This window comes from Trachypithecus francoisi, unplaced genomic scaffold, assembly GCF_009764315.1.
Source record: "Trachypithecus francoisi isolate TF-2019V2 unplaced genomic scaffold, Tfra_2.0 Contig01579, whole genome shotgun sequence".
NCBI classification, from domain to species: Eukaryota; Metazoa; Chordata; class Mammalia; order Primates; family Cercopithecidae; genus Trachypithecus; species Trachypithecus francoisi.
This window is the reverse complement of record NW_022681442.1, coordinates 15,532,202-15,553,127: the sequence shown is the minus strand read 5'-3', so window position 1 is coordinate 15,553,127 and position 20,926 is coordinate 15,532,202. Positions and strand designations below refer to the sequence as shown.

General features: G+C 39.3%; 1 protein-coding gene and 1 long non-coding RNA gene across 3 annotated transcripts in view; one reads left to right on the top strand and one right to left on the bottom strand.

Moving 5' to 3' along the window:
• The window catches only part of ATRNL1 (attractin like 1), an 852,984-nt gene that overhangs the window by 806,712 nt on the left and 25,346 nt on the right, over positions 1 to 20,926 (top strand). The gene's annotated exons all lie outside the window — the stretch shown is intronic.
• LOC117066408 lies at positions 1,422 to 15,959 on the bottom strand. Of its 2 annotated transcripts, none has more exons than XR_004430327.1 (6): positions 15,873 to 15,959; positions 11,865 to 12,097; positions 10,362 to 10,453; positions 3,851 to 3,989; positions 2,912 to 3,018; positions 1,422 to 2,471 (listed from the first exon to the last, which is right to left on the bottom strand). It is a non-coding gene; the product is annotated as an uncharacterized LOC117066408 (long non-coding RNA). The 2 variants fall into 2 exon arrangements; XR_004430329.1 differs by having other exon boundaries at positions 11,865 to 12,094; positions 15,873 to 15,953.

Below are 20,926 nucleotides of genomic sequence, written 5' to 3'. Positions count from 1 at the left end.
AGAGTCCGGAGTGAATGTCCCCATGTTTTTGATGACAGAAGCTACACAAAAAGCAAATAGCTCAATTCACAAATGTGTTTTCCCCCTACGCTTTCTGCTTGTTTGTATATTGAGGAAAATCAGTGAATAATTTGGAGGCAGTTCCTTCCTTCAAAAATCAGTTGGATGTGAATTTGTTATTTTAACACGAATGACACAACGTACAGGAGGAACTCAGCAATGAAAAGCGACGGGGGGATTTGACAGGTCTTTGCTGCAGTGGAGTCCTGTGAGACCTGCTTTTGGAAGCAGAAGTGAGAGTAGAAATTGGATACCTGAAGAACTCTGTACACAGAAACTTAATTTTCAAGGGAGACCAGCTGTCCATGTCAAGCTGATCTTTTGACACATCTTTCCAGAAGTCTATCAAAATCTGGAGACTGCTTCTGACTTTTCAGGATAGCCTCTGAGTCTGTGATCCCCTTGGCCCCCTTGTGTACCTTATGAAAGTTTTCAATTTTAAACATACGTAATCTGACACAAACTGGGGAAGTTTCTCTTTTATCATATCATTCTTGGGTTAATTACCAGGGAATGAATTATTTAAAGTGTGACTAGCTCTCCATGCTGTATATTGTTTTAAAATATTGATATATTCATTTTGCATCTGGTGGGTGCTAAGTTCAAATTGCTTTTTACCCTTTGAAAATGTACTTCAAAAATGCAAGCAGTCTTCTGAGCAACAAACCTCCCCGTGGTATCTTGCCGCTGTCCTCCATTTCCCTGGCCTGGACTTTGCTTTAGCTGCTTAAATCAGGCTCAGGAACATTATATTTTGCCTGCAGTCTCTCCCTCCCCCTGTCTGGTTAGCACTATCTCTGGAATGTTGTTACTATTCATACTGACCTGGAAAATGCTTCTGAGATACTTTCTCACTTTAATTGCTTCCTTTCTTAACTATGACAAACTCCCTGCTTCAGAACCTTACCTGCGACTTTCCTTAGAGCCAAAAGAGATTCAAATCCTTTAGCCAGAGTTCTTTGTTCAGCTTAAAGTGTGACTTTTCCTGTCTTATATTTATCACCTTTAATACTTTATCCTGTCTTGGGATCCAATTCAGCCTTCATCTCCTCTCATCAGAATTTCCTAAAGAATCATCTATATTTTTCTTCTCACAGTAAAACCCATTTTCCTCCATACTTCCTATGTTGTGAAGTGGTTTGCAAAATGTATCCAGAGGAACTTGGGCTGGAGGAGAAGGAGAAGGTAATGGCGAGGAGATCCCATAAGCATTTCATTTTAACTTTGCATTTTAAAAATCCTTTCATCCCCCTAAGATTTTTTAGTGTGTTAGTTCAGGACCTCTGAGAAGCTGACACCAAGATGAGGTGAAATGTGCAAGAGCTTTATTGGGGGACATGCCTATGAAGGGTATAGGGAGGAAGCATGAGTAAGTAAGGGCAGCCTCAGACCAGGATGTAAGTCTGGCACCTGTGGGAGGCAGTAGGGGGAAGGCTAAAGGAAGGAACAATGATTGGGTACCATGGTGCAGTCCTAAGAAAGTTTTGAAAAGACCAATGGAAAGTCCTCAAGCCAATCACCTGCCAGCGAAGTTCCACATCAGGCAGGAATGGACCTTTACCCTTACTCCCACCAAGCTCAGCACTGGCTGGGACCATCCTGGAAGAATCTGGCAGCACTGCACATGGTGCTGGATCCAGAGGGGTGACATTTGGGTTTTGAGTCAACTGTGTTCACCTTCACAGGAAATCTGATTAGCACCTTTTTAGGCCACCACTCTTAGCTGTTTGTTTTCCCACCTGCAGTGTGGCTGTTGCCTTCAGGAAAAGAGATCAGTAACCTGTCAAGGTCACCTGTCTTGACAGTCTTACTCCTACTGGCCCTTCTCCCAGTGCCAACTAATGCTGCTTTGGAAGTCACCATGGGATCACTATAGACAGTGTAGATTTCCCCCTCACAAGCTCTGAGATTAATGACACCTTGTACATCCATGAAATTAGCTCCAAGACTATGCTGTGGCCGAGGCTCAAAATCTATTTCCTATTCCCCATTTCAAATTATATATAGTCATGTTTCTAAAAGACAGCATAACAGGTTGTAGAGATCAAACAACCTGATTAAGCTAAGATACTTAATCGACTGTCAACATAAAGATGCCCTAAGTTTGAATACAAACTCCCTACCATTTTCAAATTCCTGGAGAGAAATTTAAGTCCAAATATTCAATCACTTTACAAATTAAAGTCCAAAGAACATCAAGTCTGCCATCAGATTCTCTTGTCCTAGTGAGCTAAATTTTAAAAATATATACCCACAGTTTATTCTCTCCAATTTTTGATATTGCTAAGTGCCAGGTACTGGAGTTATTGATACATAGGATGAATTAGGATTGCTTGAGCAGTTTCAGCCTGGAGTTTCTGTCACTCGCATGGATGTAGTCCCTTCAGTGCTTCATAAATTACAGCTGAAGTCTGAAAGAGTTCAAAATAAATCCTTAAAAATCTCAAGATTATTATTGGCCTGGCACTTACCCAAACGAGAAAGTGAGCTAGTCCCCAGCTACTAAAGTAATTAGTCTAGTGCCCAGGGTTACTAAAACTGTAGCAGAGATTGAGTGCTAAGTGAATGAAGGAGAGTAGAGGGAGAAAATATTGGTTTTAGTCTATTTTTCCTTTGAAGACAGGATCCTACTCTGTCACCCAGGCTAGAGTACAGTGGTACAATCATGGCTCACTGCAACCTCAACCTGCCAGGCTCAAGTGATCCTCCTACCTCAGCCTCCCAAGTAGCTGGGACCATAGGCCTTTACCACCACACCCAGCTAATTTTTTTTTTTAAGTTTTGTAGAGGCAGTGTCTTCCTATGTTGCCCAGGTTGGTCTCAAACTCCTGGGCTCAAGTGATCCACCTACCTCAACCTCCCAAGTACGGGAATTACAGGCCTGAGCCACTGTGCCTGGCTGGTTTTAGTCTTCCAATAATTCCAGTCAGGCTATACTTGATGCCAAGAATCTATGACCTGTGAATATAAATTCAACTGAAAGAAATCTTTCTGTAAGCGGTTAACTAGACCCTATATTTATATTTATGGGAAAAAGCCATCCGTGTAAATGGTCAACTCCAGTGAGTGTTCTTGAAAATGGTCTGGTCCAGTAAATGTTCTTGAAAATGGTCTACTCCAGTAAATGTTCTTGACCTGGTTATTCCTCTTTCAAAGCACTTATCTGGAGGCCAAGAACCATATCTGTCATGAGCAACATGGAATCCCTGGCATCCAGCCCCACGCCTAACATAAAGGAGGGACTTGATAAATAATTGTTTTTATGAAATAGAATTTAATAGAAGTTAATTCCTACTCATGTCATTCAAGCCTCTATATCAGCTTAGTTGAAGAATAGCCTGGTTTATAGGGTGAACTCTTTTAAAATTTACAACTGTGTGATGCAGGGTTTTCTTAATACTATGTAACAATAACAAAAAAATAAATCAAGCTCTGAGACTAGCATAACGGTGACTAACTTCCATAACCTTTGATTTCCAATTTCTATGTTAATCACTATACCCACATTATTCTCATTGATTGACTTTACAACAAGTAAATATTTACTGTTATGATTGTGTTTTAAAAACTATAAACATAACTTATATTTACACTAATAAAATAATACATTTAACAGTGCATTCTTTTATTTTAAAGCTAGGTTTCTGCTAATAAAGTTTGAAAACACTGGCTTGGCGAAAGTAAATTTGGCTTTGAGGGTGAGAATTTTGTCTGGATTCAGATTTCTGTCTGCCTTAACATATTTTAGACCCAGGTAACTATTTCGTAAAATGGGAATGATTATACATACCTCAAAGTTTGTTGCAGGACTGAGAAAGTTCAGTAAGAAAATCTTAAAAGGCCCTGGCACAGAGCAGGCTCTCTGTCTTGTTTTCCTCCTCTCTTAACAAATGCCTTTATTCAAAACAATCACAGTAGATTACACAGGCCTACAGACAAAATAGACATTTAGTAAATCTGCTGATTAATTTCATTTTTCAATATTTGGATATATTTTAATTAAACAATTTTAACTGTAAGTGGGTTAAACAGTTTTCATTATTAGAACTGACTACTTTCTTCAAAGTTTTCATATTACTTTATTCATACCTGGATTCCAGTACATGCCTCCCCCTAGAATTTCAGTGCCTAGAGTACAGGATTATATCTTAGACTTCATCTTTACAGTGAAGGCCATATAGTTGAACTTTGTAAATTTTGAACAAATACTTTTTTTAAAAAATCAGAAACATATATATAAAACTACTAACTATGTACCAGTGCTTTGTAAATATTAACTCACTTAATCCTTATAATCCCCTGAGGTTGGTACAGGTTGAATATCCCTTATCAAGGAATTCAAAATCCGAAATGCTTCAATGAGCATTCCCTTTAAATATGATCTTTGAGTGTCAAGTCAGCACTCAAAGGTTTTAGATTTTGAAGCATTTTGGATTTTGAATTTTCAGATTAGGGATGCTCAACCTGTACTGTTACTATCCCCGTTTCCTAGATGAGGAATTTGAGGTCTAGAGAGTCCAAGTGACCTGGCCAAAGTTACACATCTTCTAAGTGGTAGAGTCCGGCTTGGAGCTCATTATTGCCTTGCTTTAATGTCCATTCTCTTGATCCTTGTACCATTCTGCCTCCCGTTAATGACAATGCTTATCATCATCAAAAAGGAAGCTGTGGTAGCAAGCTGATTGGATTGGTAATAATTTAGCTCCAGAATTTTTGTATTACAGTTTCTATGGTAACCTTAACTCTTCCCTTTCGGTATGTGCTCATTCATACAGTTGAGCTCAGTTCGTTGCAGGCTATTTTTTTTTTGCTATTTCATCTCACAGGACTACTTTATCCATCAAGCACTAGGAGCAAAAGGCCATGGGCCTATGAACATCTTTGAGAATGAAAACAAAATTTTTACTCCAAAATAAGAAAGCAGCAAAATTAAAATTAAGAAATCCCTTAATTTAATAGCTACAACATGTAATATAATGCCCACATTATTAAGTGTAGTTTTCATACACGTTTCAAAACACTTGTAGTCTGTATGTTTAATTGCTCACTTCATTAGAATTCCCAAGTAAGCAGGATCATTGCAGAATAATCGTCACCTATCATACATTATATAAGATACTTATAGCAAATATTTTAAAATAAAATTATAAAAAACTTTAAAACTATTTTATAATAAAATGTTATATTTAATGTGAGTACCTTTTACTCTGACATGACATGTAGAAGAGCTGATGAAGGTCTTAAAGGCCTTGTTAGGATTTACTTCGTTTTAATCCTTGACAAACTAACCAGCAAGCTGCCTACCTACTTCTCTGTACGTACTAGGTATACTGAATAAGGCAAAGAAGAAAGCATACACTGTCTTATTTATGAGTTTTATAGGTAATCAACTTCTTAAAAGTAATAGTTCTTTTTCCTACCCATTACCATGCAAATTCCTGGATTATTTCTAATTCTCGTTTTTCTGATTTGGTCATTTTGAGCTCTACTTCCTACAAGAAACAGCAGAGAAGAGGAAATGTAGATTCCGTGAACACATAAGACCAGAACCCTTTGGCCGCTTGCTTGATTTTGAATATTCCTTGACTCCTCTCCATGGAGTACAATTCTGAGCATATAGGAAGCCCTAGCAAATTACCATGACCTAGGCAGCTCCAAACATAACAAAAATGCATTACCTTACAGTTCTGGAGGTCAGAAGTCTAAAAGGGATCTGCAAAGCTTCATTTTTTTTTCTGGGGACTCTGGGGAAGAATCTGTTTCCTTACCTTTTTCCAGCTTTTCAAGGCTGCCTGCATTCCCTAGTTCATGCCCACCTTCCTGCATCTTCTAAACTAGCAGGATCTGGTTGGTCGATTTCTCACCCTGCACCCCTCTGACCTCCTCTTCTGCCTCCTTCTTCCACTTTGAAGAATGCTTATGATGACATTGGTCCCACCTAGGTAGTCCAGGATAATCTCTCCATCGGAAGGGCCTTCTTTTAGTCACTTTTGTAAAGTCCCTGTTGCCATGTAGAAATTCCAAGGCTTAGTACATGTGCATCCTTGAGGGGCCATTATTTTGCCTGCCACAGAGGCACGTGGCAAAATCTAGTAAGAATAGATTTCTCAGGGCACCTAAGCTGCTGCCTAGCACACACTGTTGGTGATTCTCAGAGGTATATTCGGTTCATCTTACTCTGCTCCTGCTACTGGTTCCCTAATGCACCTTACATTCTGCTTCTAAAGTTACTGCTGCCTCTCTTCCTACTCATTACTTTTTTCTTAAACCTAATAACAGGGAATGTATGATTCACTACCTCCCTTTGATTCTCTTGGTAATAATGCCCTGTGCGGTAGACCCTTGGTGGGCAGAGCAGTGTATGCAGGCACATGTGCGCACATCATGCCTGCACACCCCCGTCATTTTTATGTTCCATCTTTACCTCTGGGTTTTCACTACTATTTATTCAGAAAATAGACATATATTCTTTAGAGAATTGCCACATGCAAGGAATTCATTCAAGACTTTGTGTGAAATAATAATGTAAATGGCTGTAGTGAACTTGTTTTCTCTCTCTCCCTGGGTGCAATCCCCCTCCCCTTCCTCCTCGTGCCCTGTCAGTTAAAGGTACAAGAAGCACAGTAGCATAGACTTGTCAGACTCAGATCTGCCACTTAGCAGCTGTGATATCCTCCTCCGCATATTCCTTAATCTCTGTATGCGTCAGTTTCTTTATAGATTAAATGCAAATCGTGGCAGCTTTTCCACTTCACACTGTACTCAGGATTCAGTATTTCATTTGAGTTTTAAACTGCCATCGAGGCTAAGACGAAGCCCCTATAAGAAACAGGCTAAACTCCTCAGCATAGATCCAGGGCTCTTCCAAATCAGATCCCATCCTGACCTTCCAGCTTCGTCTTCCATTGCTTCTACTGCATCTCACCCTCCCCAAACCAGATATGCTTGCCAGGCGCCAGACATACTGAAGACAGGACACGACTTCAGGTTAGCTTCATGTTTTTTTGGTTTTTTTGGTTTTTTTCCACTTTGATAATGTGATGGGAGGACAAATGCCAGTCAATGTTAGAGAGATATTTCTAGAACTCCCAAGGAGAATTATCATGCCTTGAAAAAGGGGAGGACATATACTGAATATGTTTAAATTCAGATTAAATGTGTGTTTCCTTTTACAACATATAGTTAATCAGAGATTACTTTCTAGCAGTCAGTGATTCCTAGACAGAAGGATGTTTTTGGCATTATTAAATCTTATGTTCCCTAAAGTAAATGGGATACCCACAAATAACTGAGTCCTCATTTTACTCAATGGGCATTAGGAGTAACTAAATAAATTGAAAGTTGGCTGTTACTAGGCATGTTGCAACCTGATTTGGGGAGGAGTGGAGGAGGAGAAGACCATGAGAACTCTCACCTCTGGACAGGGCTTGGCACTCCGGAAGGGTTCCACTTTTTATTCACCTGATCCCTTAGCACCACTAGGTGGTAAGAAAGCAACTGAAACCAACCTGAGAAGGGCCATTGACATTACATCCTCCCCAAGTCACCTCCATATGGAGGAAGAATAACTAAACCCACATGAGTGAAAGCCACAAGGTCAGCAGAGAGGCTGCTGTTACCACATTCTCAGCCGCACTCTTGGTCGTGATACCCATTACATAGACCTCTTTTACTTCTTAAATGCTGTGTCAAGGGCACTCAATTTGACTGTTCTAAGTGGATGAATTTTTGATAGGTGGTTTTTGTCAGCATCTGTCTCCCCATCTCAGAGAAGCCTTCTGGGACCCAGGCCATGCCCTGTCACCCTGTCACACCTCCTGACCACTATACATGCTGTTCCAGTAACTGAGCCACCCCCCACCATCCTTATGTGCTCACCAGGCAGTTCCTGCCCATTGTCCGTGCTCAGCAGCCCATCTGTGAAGCTCTTCCTAGCGGCTGCCACGCCCAACACAAGCAAGGAAAGGCCATTCATTAATATTTTATGCTAACCTTTAATGGACTATACAAGATATATATGTGTGTAGAACAGAATTTTCCTGCAGACTTTTCGTGAAAATATTTCAGTCACTGGGTTGTGCTGGTCACCATAGAAATCAAGTTAAATGACTACGGTGCCTGCCTTTTAGAGGCATTTGAATGTACACCATAGCAGGGAGACAGGCACACAAAGAAATGAGAGTAACCCTCTGAGAAAAATCCTAACTTCTCATCCTGCCTGCCAACATTTTTTTCCTATAAGATAGTAAATAACTACAGCAAAACTTCTACTAAAATGCATGACTGACATTTCCTTTTTTGCTTTCTAGTTTACAAGTTGTTTTCATATTCGTTATCTCAGTGGATCTTGGCAACAACCCAGTGTAAAACTCATTTTATTTTATTTATTTATTTATTTATTTATATTGGAGACAGAGTCTCACTTTGTCGCCGAGGCTGGAGTGCAATGGTGCAATCTCAGCTCCCTGCAACCTCTGCCTCCCAGGTTCTAACGATTCTCATGCCTCAGCCTTTGCTGGGACTACAGGCACACACTACCATGCTCGGCTAATTTTTTTGTATTTATAGTGGATACGGGGTTCCTCTGTGTTGCCCGGGCTGGTCTCAAACTCCTGAGCTCAGGCAATCTGACTGCCTCAGCCTCCGAAAGTGCTAGGATTACAGACGTGAGCCACCATGCCCAGCCTAAAACCTATTTTATTTATTTATTTATTTATTTATTTATTCTCAAGATGGAGTTTCACTCTTGTTGCCCAGGCTGGGGGGCAATGGCTCAATCTTGGCTCTCTGCAACCTCCTGTGTTCAAGCAATTCTCCTGCCTCAGCCTCCCGAGCAGCTGGGATTACAGGTGCCCAGCACCATGCCCAGCTAATATTTTGTATTTTTAGTAGAGATAGGATTTCACCATGTTGGCCAGGCTGGTCCCGAACTCCTCAGGTGGTCCACCCACCTCGGCTTCCCAAAGTGCTGGGATTAAAGGCGTGAGCCACCGCACCTGGCTAAAACCCATTTTATAGATCATGAAATTGAGGCCCGATTTCATCAGTTGAGGCAATTGACTTGTCTAAAGTTACAGAGCCAGTGGGCATGGCAATCAGGAGAGAAGAGTGTAGTCATCCATCTATTCATCCTCCACCAAGCCCTTAGCAGGCAGCTGCCATTTTTGTATAAACACAAAACACTAGCCGAGCATGGTGGTGCGTGCCTGTAGTCCCATTTGGAAAGTTTGAAGCCTGGAAAGTCATGGTTTATGATTCATTTCCTGCATCTGCATACCTTAATAGAACCCTGTATGATGTGCTTCCTTTATGTACTATGTTTCTCACCACTACACCGTGTACTAACACAAGACTCTTCAATGATTGAATCTCAGGCTTGTGGCTTAAACAGCTTCCCACACATTGGGACATCGAGAAGCATTTGGGGGGAAGAACTACAGGAGACAGGGCAGCCTAGTTCTAGAAGTCATCATCAATAATGAAGATACAACACTGCCGCCAAAGCAAGGGGGAAATCCAGGGAAATACTACAAACAAATGATAAACCATTGATTGTTGATGATAGGAAAAGCTCACAGAAATCAATGAAGGAAATTAACATATCTATACAATGAAGGGACAAAATATAAACTTGATAAACAAACTAATGACTAATCAAAATGTCGTCTAACTAGTAGTCCATAAAATCGATATTAAAACAATAATCTTCACCTGTCAAATTAGTGAAATACATATGTATATCTTTGTGTGTGTGTGTGCATGTGATGAAATAGGCACATTTTAAATACTGCTGGTGGAGGAACAGTGTGATAGGTCTTTCGGTAAAAGCAACTGGAGCTATGTATCAAGGGCTTCAAAAGAGTTCATATTCAGGTTCAGTCATTTCATTTTTAGGAATTTCCTTAAGGAAATAATTCGAAATTTGGTCAAATACTCAAAACAGAAATGCTCAACACAACTGATTTATAAAAGTAGAAAATTGACAGCTTAGATGAATGGTTAAAAAAAAAATTCCATGAATTATCACAAAGCTCTGTGCTGTATCATAATAATGCAAAGAATACTTAAGGATGTCACAAAATGTCAACCACAATTAATTCTCCTGAAATCTTGAGAGAATGTCATCACTCTTCCTATGGTGGCAATGGTGAAGTGACAAGGGTCTTCCTCCACACAAGTCAGGAAGAGAGCATGGGACTGAGGACCAGACCTGGCTGCCACCACTTCCTAACCGTGTGGCCATGGCAAAGCCACTAGACTGCCCGGAGCTCCCAATTTCCCCCAGTGTCCCCTACACCTACCTCAGCAGACAAATTGTGAGATCATGTGTATGAAAACTTTGATGCAGTAAAGAAGCTGGGGCAGCTGCTGCTGGTAGCATAGAATGCAGGCACTGGAGAGAAAAAACTATTAGTGGGATGGATAACAGGCTGCAAAAGTATTTTATGAACTAAATTGCAGTATGTGTCTAAAGCAATATTTTAACTGATTACACATTTTCATTCTTTTTCACATACAGAACATTCATATCCCCAGCTGCCCTCAGTATCTTAAACATTCCAATTGCCTAATTATGCAGATGTCCTCCACCAACACAGTCCTGAGTCCTTTGATCATCCCCATCCACACCAGCCCCCAAAGGTGGCTCCAAAAATCACCCAGACCCCTGCAGGGTAGCACTATGGCAAAGGACTAGCTCTAGGACCAGAAGACCTGATTCAAAGCCCAGTTTTGTCACATACCAGTTGCAAACCTTTAGTCAAAGTGCTTAACTACTGTAAATCTACAGTTTCCTCAACTATAAAATGGGGATAGCAGCTTCTGCCTCCTGGGGTGGTGAGCTTTTATTTGGATTATTTCATTTGATCATCTGTGCAATACCTGGCACAGAGGAAACAGTACATGGTAGGTTTTATTACTACTACTGCCTCTAACTCATAGATGGCTTTCAGCTTCCAGTTACACGATGCTGTGCCTCCCAGCACTGCTCACATGTTTAGTTAAGGACAATAGAAGCAGCCTCCAGAGTGTAGGACAATGTCAGCCGGTGCAGAAAGCATGGATGGAGTCACAATGCATGGCTCACAGCCTTTGGGGCTATCCAGACTGCTTATGGATGCCCCCAAACTGTGACTGGGGGCATCTCAACCTACCCTGATGTAGGTTTTGGGAATAAGTACAAATTGGGAATGTGGTTAGCATTTGAAACACTTCATGAAGATATTGGGAGGGGTGGTGATATGACCTAGCCCTGTGTCCCCACCCAAATCTCATCTTGAATTGTAACACAAATTATAATCCCCACGTTTTCGGGGAGGGACTTTGTGGGAGGTGATTGGATCATGAGGAAGTTCCCCCATGCTGTTCTTGTGATAGTGAGTTCTCAGGAGATCTGATGGTTTTATAAGGGGTTTTCCCTGCTTCACTTGGCACTTCTCTCTCCTGCTACCATGTGAGGAAGAACGTGTTTGCTTCCCCTCCTACCATGATTGTAAGTTTCTTGAGGCCTCCCAAGCCATGTAGAACTGTGAGTCAATTAAACCTCTTTTCTTTGTAATTTACCCAATCTCAGGTATTTCTTCATAGTTGTGTGAAAATGACCTAATACAGATGGTATATCAGGGAAGATAGAAATCACTGGAGAAGGATAGGATAGAGAGGAAGAAATCTGGTGTGGTCTATTACACCTGTGGAAATGATGGGATTCTGAGGTCATGTTGACCAAAGAGCAGAGATTTGGTTGTATGGAATAGGCCACCAAATGAGTCAAGGCAGATGGAGATTGGTTAATGCCACATACATACCCAGCTTGAGTGGTCTTGTCCTGAGCAGTGAGCAGGTAACCAGCAAGGACTTCCAGGTGCCTGGTGTATTTCTGCTGGTGAGGCAGTCCCAGACCTTTCCTTCCTGTCACTTCATTCCCTTTCAGCTTATCTGGACACCTACTTGGTACTTCCCAATACTGAAGGCCACTTCATAGTCATCACTGTTTCTTATGGTTGACTGGTGGAGACCTTTCCATTTTATAAGTATGCTTCTTTTCCCGATTGTTCAAATGTTAAGAAATGAGATAAGGGAAATGAGTATGGGCTTTGCAGTCAGAAGAGGATTCATCCTTCTACTGTGCCCCTTCCTAGTTCTGTGTCCTTGGCAAAGTTGTTTAATTTCTCTAAACCTCCATTTCTAAACTATTTGTAACAAAAATATAAAAATATGACATCACACTCCACTGTTGTAAAAATTTACTGAGAAAGAAAAGTATTTGGAAAGAAGTTAGAATACAGTATATGGTTAGTAAGTGATACTGTTTTTCTTTTTGGACAAAAAAAAATTTAAGAGAATTACTGAAATATTCTTCTTGTGGCATTACGAATATCTAGTCAAATATGTTTGTAAATGTCTCGATGATCAAAAATATTTGACAGTTACAGTGAAGCCAAGTGCTAAGGATGTAATGATTAAATAAGACAAAGTTCTTATCAGTTGGAGCTTTGATTCTAGTTGGGAAAAACATCAGATAATTAACATACATAGGTATATATAAATACATGTGTTGGTACAGATATAGATAAGATGCATAAACTAATATATGCATAGAAAAATAATATATCCACATGTGCTTAGCTGTGCACTCTTAAATGAATGTCTTGCCTCTTGATTGATTATCTTAGCTGGTGATAAGGACAAGTGAATGAAATCCCAGACTCCAAGGTATCAGGTTCTAAAGAGATTAAAGTGAGGAGGTAGATTTTGAGCTAAAAAGGATCATGCGTTAATGTCTAAGAAAATGCATGCTATAAATTGTGACACCTCTGAAAGTGAAGTCAGCTGGCTTTCCTAGGCCAGCAAATTGCTGATGACCCTAGAGGATTGTATAAGGCCACAATTTAATTGCAGAGGCTTTAAGAGATCTGCATTCCTTTATCCCATTAATTCAACCTGCAACTTTGTTCTCTGGTCCCTTTTGAATATTCAGTTCTCATTGATTTCTGTGGAAGTTACAGACTCAGAGAAAGGGAAGAATTGGGCCAGTGATCTGTTCAAAGCAAAAAATCATTTAAAGTATAGTTTGAAAGTGTTCGCAGGCACATTGGTGAGTCAACTCCTTCTCACAAATTTGTCTAGAAGGCTTTCCAGTTTGAATGGACCATCTTAAAGGGCAGTCATCTTCCCTAAAATTGCAGCATCATACTCATGCACCACATACTGGATTGTGACTGCTGGAAGGCAATGACTCCATGTTTTGGTCTCAACTTTACTGCCAAATTGCTTCAGATTTAAGCTATAGCCTAATCATAATTACCAGCCCCAAATAACATTATAAATTCCTACAATGCCTGTTGGGCTCTGACTGCGTTCCACACATCAAGTCAAGTCTACATAGCCTTCGCCCTCAGAGACCTTTTGTTTGAAATAGTCTCGGTCTATTGGTCATGCACCAACACAGAGGCAAAGAAGCAAAATGGCTGTAAATAGAACGCTTAAAGCAAGTGAACTTGCACAGACAGGGAACATCATGCTATGATTTCAGCTCTCCCTCGCCTCACGGACTATATAGCTTATAGCACGTGGCTGCACAGTAAATTTCTGTAAAGCAAATCCTATTTTTGTACTGATTTTCATTGCCTAACCCCACATGCATTAGAATTCATGAAAGTCTTATTTGAATATTTCTTTAGGAGAAAGATCCCGACAATGTAGACTGCCAGACATGCAACTCCCCAACTACTCTGCGTCTGTCCAGACGTCTCAGTGCTGATACAAGCTGCAGCCTTGGGAGCTCAGGGTCTTCTGTTTACTGGGAGCTCTTTCTCTGACCAAGAGAAAGTTATTTGTATCCCACTTTGAGATACCCTGAATCCGTGTTTCCAACATCTCCCTTTTCCTTCTGTCTGGGTATTTATTTTGCTTAGGAGGACCAGGCTCAGGATTGGCCCCCTGTCAGGAACTGCCTCTAGGTATGGTACAAAAATTAAGTTCCAAGTTTTCACTTTTGCAATGCAAGTGAAGAGAGCTGCTATATACAACCATAGAGGTCGTACAGTCCAAATCACAAATGTGGCAACACTGCCAAAGCTGAACCTTGTCAGGGCTTTGAGATGGCGTCTAACTCTAACTGCCAGTTTAGTAGCTGTGCTACCTCGGGCACTCTCTGGATCCTGACTTTCTTCCTCTGTAAAACAGGGCCATGATATTCACCTTTTAGAGTGATCATGTGGACTACATTAGACAAAGTAAGCAAAATGTCTGCTCACTATGTAGTGGTTTTTGGTTTTTTGTTTGTGTTGTTTTCAATAAGAGAGGTTATTTAAATGTATAACATCCTTACCATGGAGTAAAAACTCATACGTGATTAATATTTTGAAGGAAATAATATTGTTTACTTTTCTCATAGTTCATTTTGTAAGGAACAATGACCCCATGAAAAAGCTCACCAGATATTTAAGATATTTATGCTAACCACATTTTGTTCATAATAATGCTCCAGTGAAAATTTTCTGCAGGGCTTGATTCTTACTACAGTATTTCAGGTCAGCTCAGCACTCCCTCACCTGGCATTTTCCATATTAACAAGTAACAAAATAAGTGGGGGCAACAAAAGTCACTGCTATTGTAATTATTAACAAGTATTCTTTGGTTGATTGGCTTTTCTTTTGTAAAATTCTATTTCTAATAATTGTTAAAATAGTAAATAAGAGGTCCCAGAAATAAGATTTATATCATGTTTAAACTCCATTTCAAAATGTTGCCTTGCTGTAGAATAAAAAAATTCTCAGATTTGTGTGATATGTGTCCTAGCAATCTATTTTTTAGTGTCTTTTTGTGTGTGTGTGTGTGTGTGTGTGTGTGTGATGAAGTCTTGCTCTGTAGCCCAGGCTGCAGTGCAGTGGCACGATCTCAGCTCACCGCAACCTCCACCTCCCAGGTTCAAGCGATTCTCTTGCATCAGCCTCCCCAGTAACTGGGATTACAGGCATGCACCACTGTACCCGGCTAATTTTTTTGTATTTGTAGTACAGACGGGGTTTCACCATGTTAACCAGGCTGGTCTTGAACTCCTGACCTCAGGTAATCCGCCCGTCTTGCCCTCCCAAAGTCCTAGGATTACAGGTATGAGCCACTGCACCCGGCCTTTTTAGTGTCTTTTCTTTGCCTTCTAAGTAGTTGTACAGATCAAGAAGTAGTGCTAGCTACATTCCTTGTGGAATATAAGGTTAAGAAATTCTCAGGAAAAGTTTAAATAATTTCGGGCAATTATTTCAGTAACTTTGAAGAAATAATTAGAATTTTTAGAATTAACCAATAAGTATTTATATAGTAGAGATGTAGTGGGGTTAGGGATTTGGGAATGACAAAAGGGGATAAAACACACAGCCAGACCCTTTTCAGTGGTAACTGCTAAAACAGCAATAAACAACAAAACCTCCAGAGGTCGAATTATGTAGTATGGGCTTTAGGTGCTAAAGAATTTCAGAAGGAGAGAAATTTTAGTGCAGTCTTTGGTAATCAGAGAAGCTTGCTGGTGAAGCTGGGTCTTGATCTGGGTCTGAAGGGATGAACAGAATTTGGATAGGCAGAGGTAATAAATGTTCCTTAGTGTTTAATACCACTGATCTGCAGTGGGAATCTGCAAATTCTTTCACATTATAAGGATGTAAAATATTTCCAAATAACTAGCAAACCTAAGAACTTGACTGTGACTGCCTAAAATGATTCAGCAATAAAACTTCTAGACATAAATAAAACCCATCTCAAAGCCCTGACTCAGCAATAAAACTTCACAGACATAACCCCATAGAAAGAAGAAATACCACCACTGAGGTCCACATTTCCAGCGGGAACCAGCATTGCCCTGAGTCTGTGCATCAGATCTTCAAAAGATAAGGGGTCAACAGATTGTGATTATGCAAAAGAGATGTTCCAATTCTACTGATTGTGATTATGCAAAAGAGGTGTTCCAATTCTACTTGGGCACGCAAGTAAATAAGTTGACAAGAGAACCTGAAAGTTAGCTAAATTGGAAAGCTGGCTGAAATGCTAAATGAAACATACTCAGTAAGAAGCGGTGTGTTCGCTCAGCCCGGAGGAAGTGCAGCAGAATGGAGAATGTTTTCTAATATAGCTCTACTCATTATGATCTCAGCTCAAAGTTCCTCAGTGATAGGTAAAGAAGGCATATTGGAAACTTCCCACATGTCTAATTATTTCCCACTAAGTCTATCAAAAAGTGCAAACATTTAAAAATCACAGTGAATGTTGGCTGGTTTTCTTCAGATAAAATGATGATGAAGGTATTAACATTCTGTGCTATAGATGCCATACTGAATGTGTATACATAATTAATATTATGTATACATATATGTATACATATGTACATATGCATACACACATATATATATAGTCTTAGTCCATGGGGCTGTTACAACAAAAATATCACTGGTGGCTTAAACAGCAAACATTTATTTCTCACAATTGTGGAGGCTGAGGCATCCAAGATCAAGGTGCTAGAAGATTTGGTGTCTGGTGAGGGCCTTCTTGCTGATTCGTGGATACTGTCTTCTTGCTGTGTTGTCACACGATGGAAAGCAGTGAGAAAGCTCTCTGCAATCTCTTTTATAAGGGCACAAATCCTATACATGAGGGCTCCACCCTCATGACCTAATCACCACCAAAAGGCACCGCCTACTAATATCATCACATGTGGGCTAAGATTTCAACATATGGATTTGGGGGGGACATATTCACTCCAAAACCCTATAAATTGAAATGTATCATTGTTTTAAGAGTCTGCTCACCTGCCTGTGTCCCCTAGTATCCTCTTGTCATTGAAGTCCAGTCTCATCCTTCCTAACAACTCAAAATTAGACTCATGGACAGCATTCTTGTCACATTATTCCCCACTATTCCATGCCCATGTTATGTTAGACTCATGATTTTGTAAACAAACATATTTTGAGCTCTTTTTATTTTCACCTTCATGGATGTCCAGCAGGTCACTCTAAACTCTGCCTTACCAGTTTATTCTGATCATATCAGGCACGTGAAGTTGTGGTAAAATGTGTTCTGTCCTCACCTCTGTCATCGTTGCTGCTACTCATGGAACTCAGACTGGGAAAGCCAGAGCTAGTACAAGCACCTCCAAAGAAATGGCAAATGACTGGTTGTGAGCGAGAGGGAGTAATATGACTGTAATTGTGAGACAGTCACCCATCCCCTGCTGGGGAATAACATAATTGTTTACCTGTGTTACAGACACCCAGAATCTAAGAGGCACAAGACCCCATCTAGCCAGATCTGGCTTGAGACTCATTTGCTAAAGGCCCCCAGGTGGAATTTGTATAAGGAGAAGGGGAGCCCAAAAGTGCATGGAATAGATTTAAGCTGTCCCTCGAAATGACCTTGCCTGGTTAACCAAAATCTGGATTCATTTTTACTGTGTCTTTTACAACAGTCACCTTCACAGCATTAGATGGAACCATTAATGAAAGCAGGAGCTCTTCTAGTCAATACACATAAAAAGAAGTCGTTTAAACCCAATATTACATAGATATTAACACTAAAATTGCAAAAAACAGTTTTTAAGAGAAAAAAGTTAAGAAGTATCAAAATATCAGCACTTATTTCTATAACTAATGTATATATAGAAGATATTTAAATGGAAATTATCTGTGAACTAAAATGAGAAATTAGAAATAGTACAATAACAGAAATAGTTATTGAAATCATCTGAAATTTCCTTCTCTTCTACAGTATCAAATAATGATATGACAGTCTGAGTTGCTCACAGAATAAGATAGCGTTAGGAAGATTTTAGAAGACATTTTTGGAGTTTCACAAAAGGAGGTCCCTGAAGAATAGAAGATGGTTTAGATAATGCTATTATTTAATCAAAAATGTCAAATACCAGCAATCACACCGCCTGCTTTTGAAAGTAAAGGAAGCTTGGAACTAAAGGGGGTGGTTTAGAAAGAGACAGAGGAAGAATAAATGACAAAAAGAAGAGAAAAAATTAATTATAGATAGTCTAAAGGGTATGGATGTAGGTTGCATTTAAGCAGTATTTTTTGTCTCAGAAGTTTATATATGAACTAAAATGTATTAAAGGATAAAGAAGCAATATGTACAACTTTTTGTATGTCAGTCATGCCTCAATAAAGCGGTTTTTAAAAAAATGATAAAGAAGAAAACTCTAGGAATTAGCACCTTTTTTAAAGGATGAGAAAAGAGGCTCCAGTTACAATAACTGTTAAGGTTCTTACATTCTTTTACACCTCTTATCCCCATATTTCTGGTTTTCACTGTATTATAGTTTGATAATACAGCCCTAATTTACCTTTGAACTATAGCTCTTCTTCCTTGTTAGGGCTTGATTCTTAAGGAGATTGCTCAGGTGTTGAGAACAAGTAGTAGAGACACCTAAGTATACCCAGTATTAATCCCAGAAGAAATACTGTATTAGTCAATTTCACTTCATGCAGTAGCTAATCTTTTTTAAAAAGTGTGTTAGCATAAAGTGTTGGTGAATCCACTTATTTTTACATAGGATTATCCCAATTTACATAACCTTTTTATAACACCACATTTTCAAGTATTAGAAAATAAAAACAGATTAACTTAATATTGTGACTAATCGAGAGTTAACCAAAAATTATTGTATTTTAAACCTATGTCTGAAAATGTTTCTTAAACATTAGTTGGCTTCCCTGCCTTAGGGATTGTTGACTCACCTCCAGTTGTAGGATGAAGGATAGCTCAGCTATTGAGACTGCTGCCAGCCTCATTCCCCAGGGCTATAGGTCAAGGAGGTGCCAGAACAGGGCCCGAAACTACTCTGAACCCTGCCCCCATGTTCACTGGTTTTCAGCATTAAGATTTGCTTGAAGTGAAGAAATTCTCTAAATACATATGGACAGTTTGACATTATCTGAGTATGGGAAAATATTTTGATTTTAATACTTGTCTTTTAGAAAAACTATCACTTGTCAACAGGGATCTGTATGTTTTAATAAAGAAAGCGGATAGAGGGTGGTTTGCATGTAGTCACTTAGCTAAAATTTCATGTCATTTACATTTTCTGATTATGAGTAACCCAGAAAAATTAAATATACTTAACACAAAGTAATAAAATCTTTTCATATAAATAAATAAGCAACCAGGATAGTTTTCATTCTATCTACCTATTTATTTATTTATTTATTTATTGCCATTTTAACCGTTTTAATTGTACAAATCAGTGGCTTCATATTGTCACAATTGTGCAGTCATCAGCAGTATATATTTCCATAACATTTTCATCACCCCAATCTTCAATCTCTTTTTATTAAAACTCATTATATTTTAATTTCTTTTTTTAGAGACAGGTTTTTGCTCTGTCGCCCGGGATAGAGTGCAGTGGTACAATCATAAGCTCACTGCAGCCTCAAATTCTGGGCTCAAGTGATCCTCTCACCTTGGCCTCCCAAAGTGTTGGGATTACAGGCATGAGTCACTGTACCCAGCCTGGGAAGCCTGCGATAGTTTTCATTTTCAAAAGTCAGTTAAGATTATCTTTAGCAGAAATACTCCATCAATGCTGAGTTTTCCCATCTGACACATGTAGTAGTATAAGAACATGTTTTAAGTTTTAAAATCTAACAAGAAAATAAGTAAGGCAAGTTCTTCATATAAAAACAATGTGTAGAGGAAAGAACAATGGGTTAAGAGGAGAATAAATTTATTTCTACAGAAACAAAGACCCAATGAGATCAAAAGAATTTAGAATTTTTAGCACAAGAAAAATACCATGCATGGTGAGGTAGCAGATGGATTATTCTCTTCCTATTCCTAAGATATCAATGTTACTTTAGCCCACAGTAAAGGGGGAATATAAATAATTTCCATGAATCAACATAATGTATGAGTCTCAAAAGGATTTTTAATTTTTAAAAGATTATTCTGTAGTCCCTTACAGTATTTTCTTGTCCAAGCCTTAGCTGAAGGATTGACGTGTCTCTGATAACAGTGAAGTGGCTCTAATGAAGTGGTCTCCTGATTTAAATTATTGTATCAACATCCTCATGTAACCCAGTAACAAAATATATGTATGTACACATATATACATAAAACATATATGTATATATGTATGTAGTAGATGAAAACTTAGAATTCTATTTTTTTTTTAACTTCAAGTTCTGGGACACATATGTAGAATGTACAGGTTTATTACGTAGATATACCTGTGCCATGGTGGTTTGCTGCACCTATTGACCCATCTCTAAGTTCCCTCCCTTCACGCCCAACCCCTCACAACAGGTCCTGGTGTATGTTGTTCCCCACTTTGTGTCCAAGTGTTCTCACTGTTCAACTCCCACTTACGGGTGGGAACATGTGGTGTTTGGTTTTCTGTTGCTGTGTTAGTTTGCTGAGGATGATGGCTTCCAGCTTCATCCATGTACCTGCAAAGGACATGATCTCACTCCTTTTTATGGCTGTGTAGTATCCCATGTTGTATATGTACCACGTTTTCTTTATTCAGTCTATCATTAATAGGCATTTGGGTTGGTTCCATGACTTTGCTGTTGTAAATAGTGCCACAATAAATATATGTGTGTCTTTATAGTAGAATGACATATATTACTTTGGGTATATTCCCAGTAATGGGATTTCTGGGTCAAATGGTATTTCTGGTTCTAGATTCTTGAGGAATCGCCATACTGTCTTCCACAATGGTTGAACTAATGTACATTCCCACCAACAGTGTAAAAGCATTCCTATTTCTCCACAGCCTCACCAGCATCTATTGTTTCTTGACTTTTTAATAATCACCATTCTGACTGGCGTGATATGGTATCTCATTGTGGTTTTGATTTGCATTTCTTTAATGATC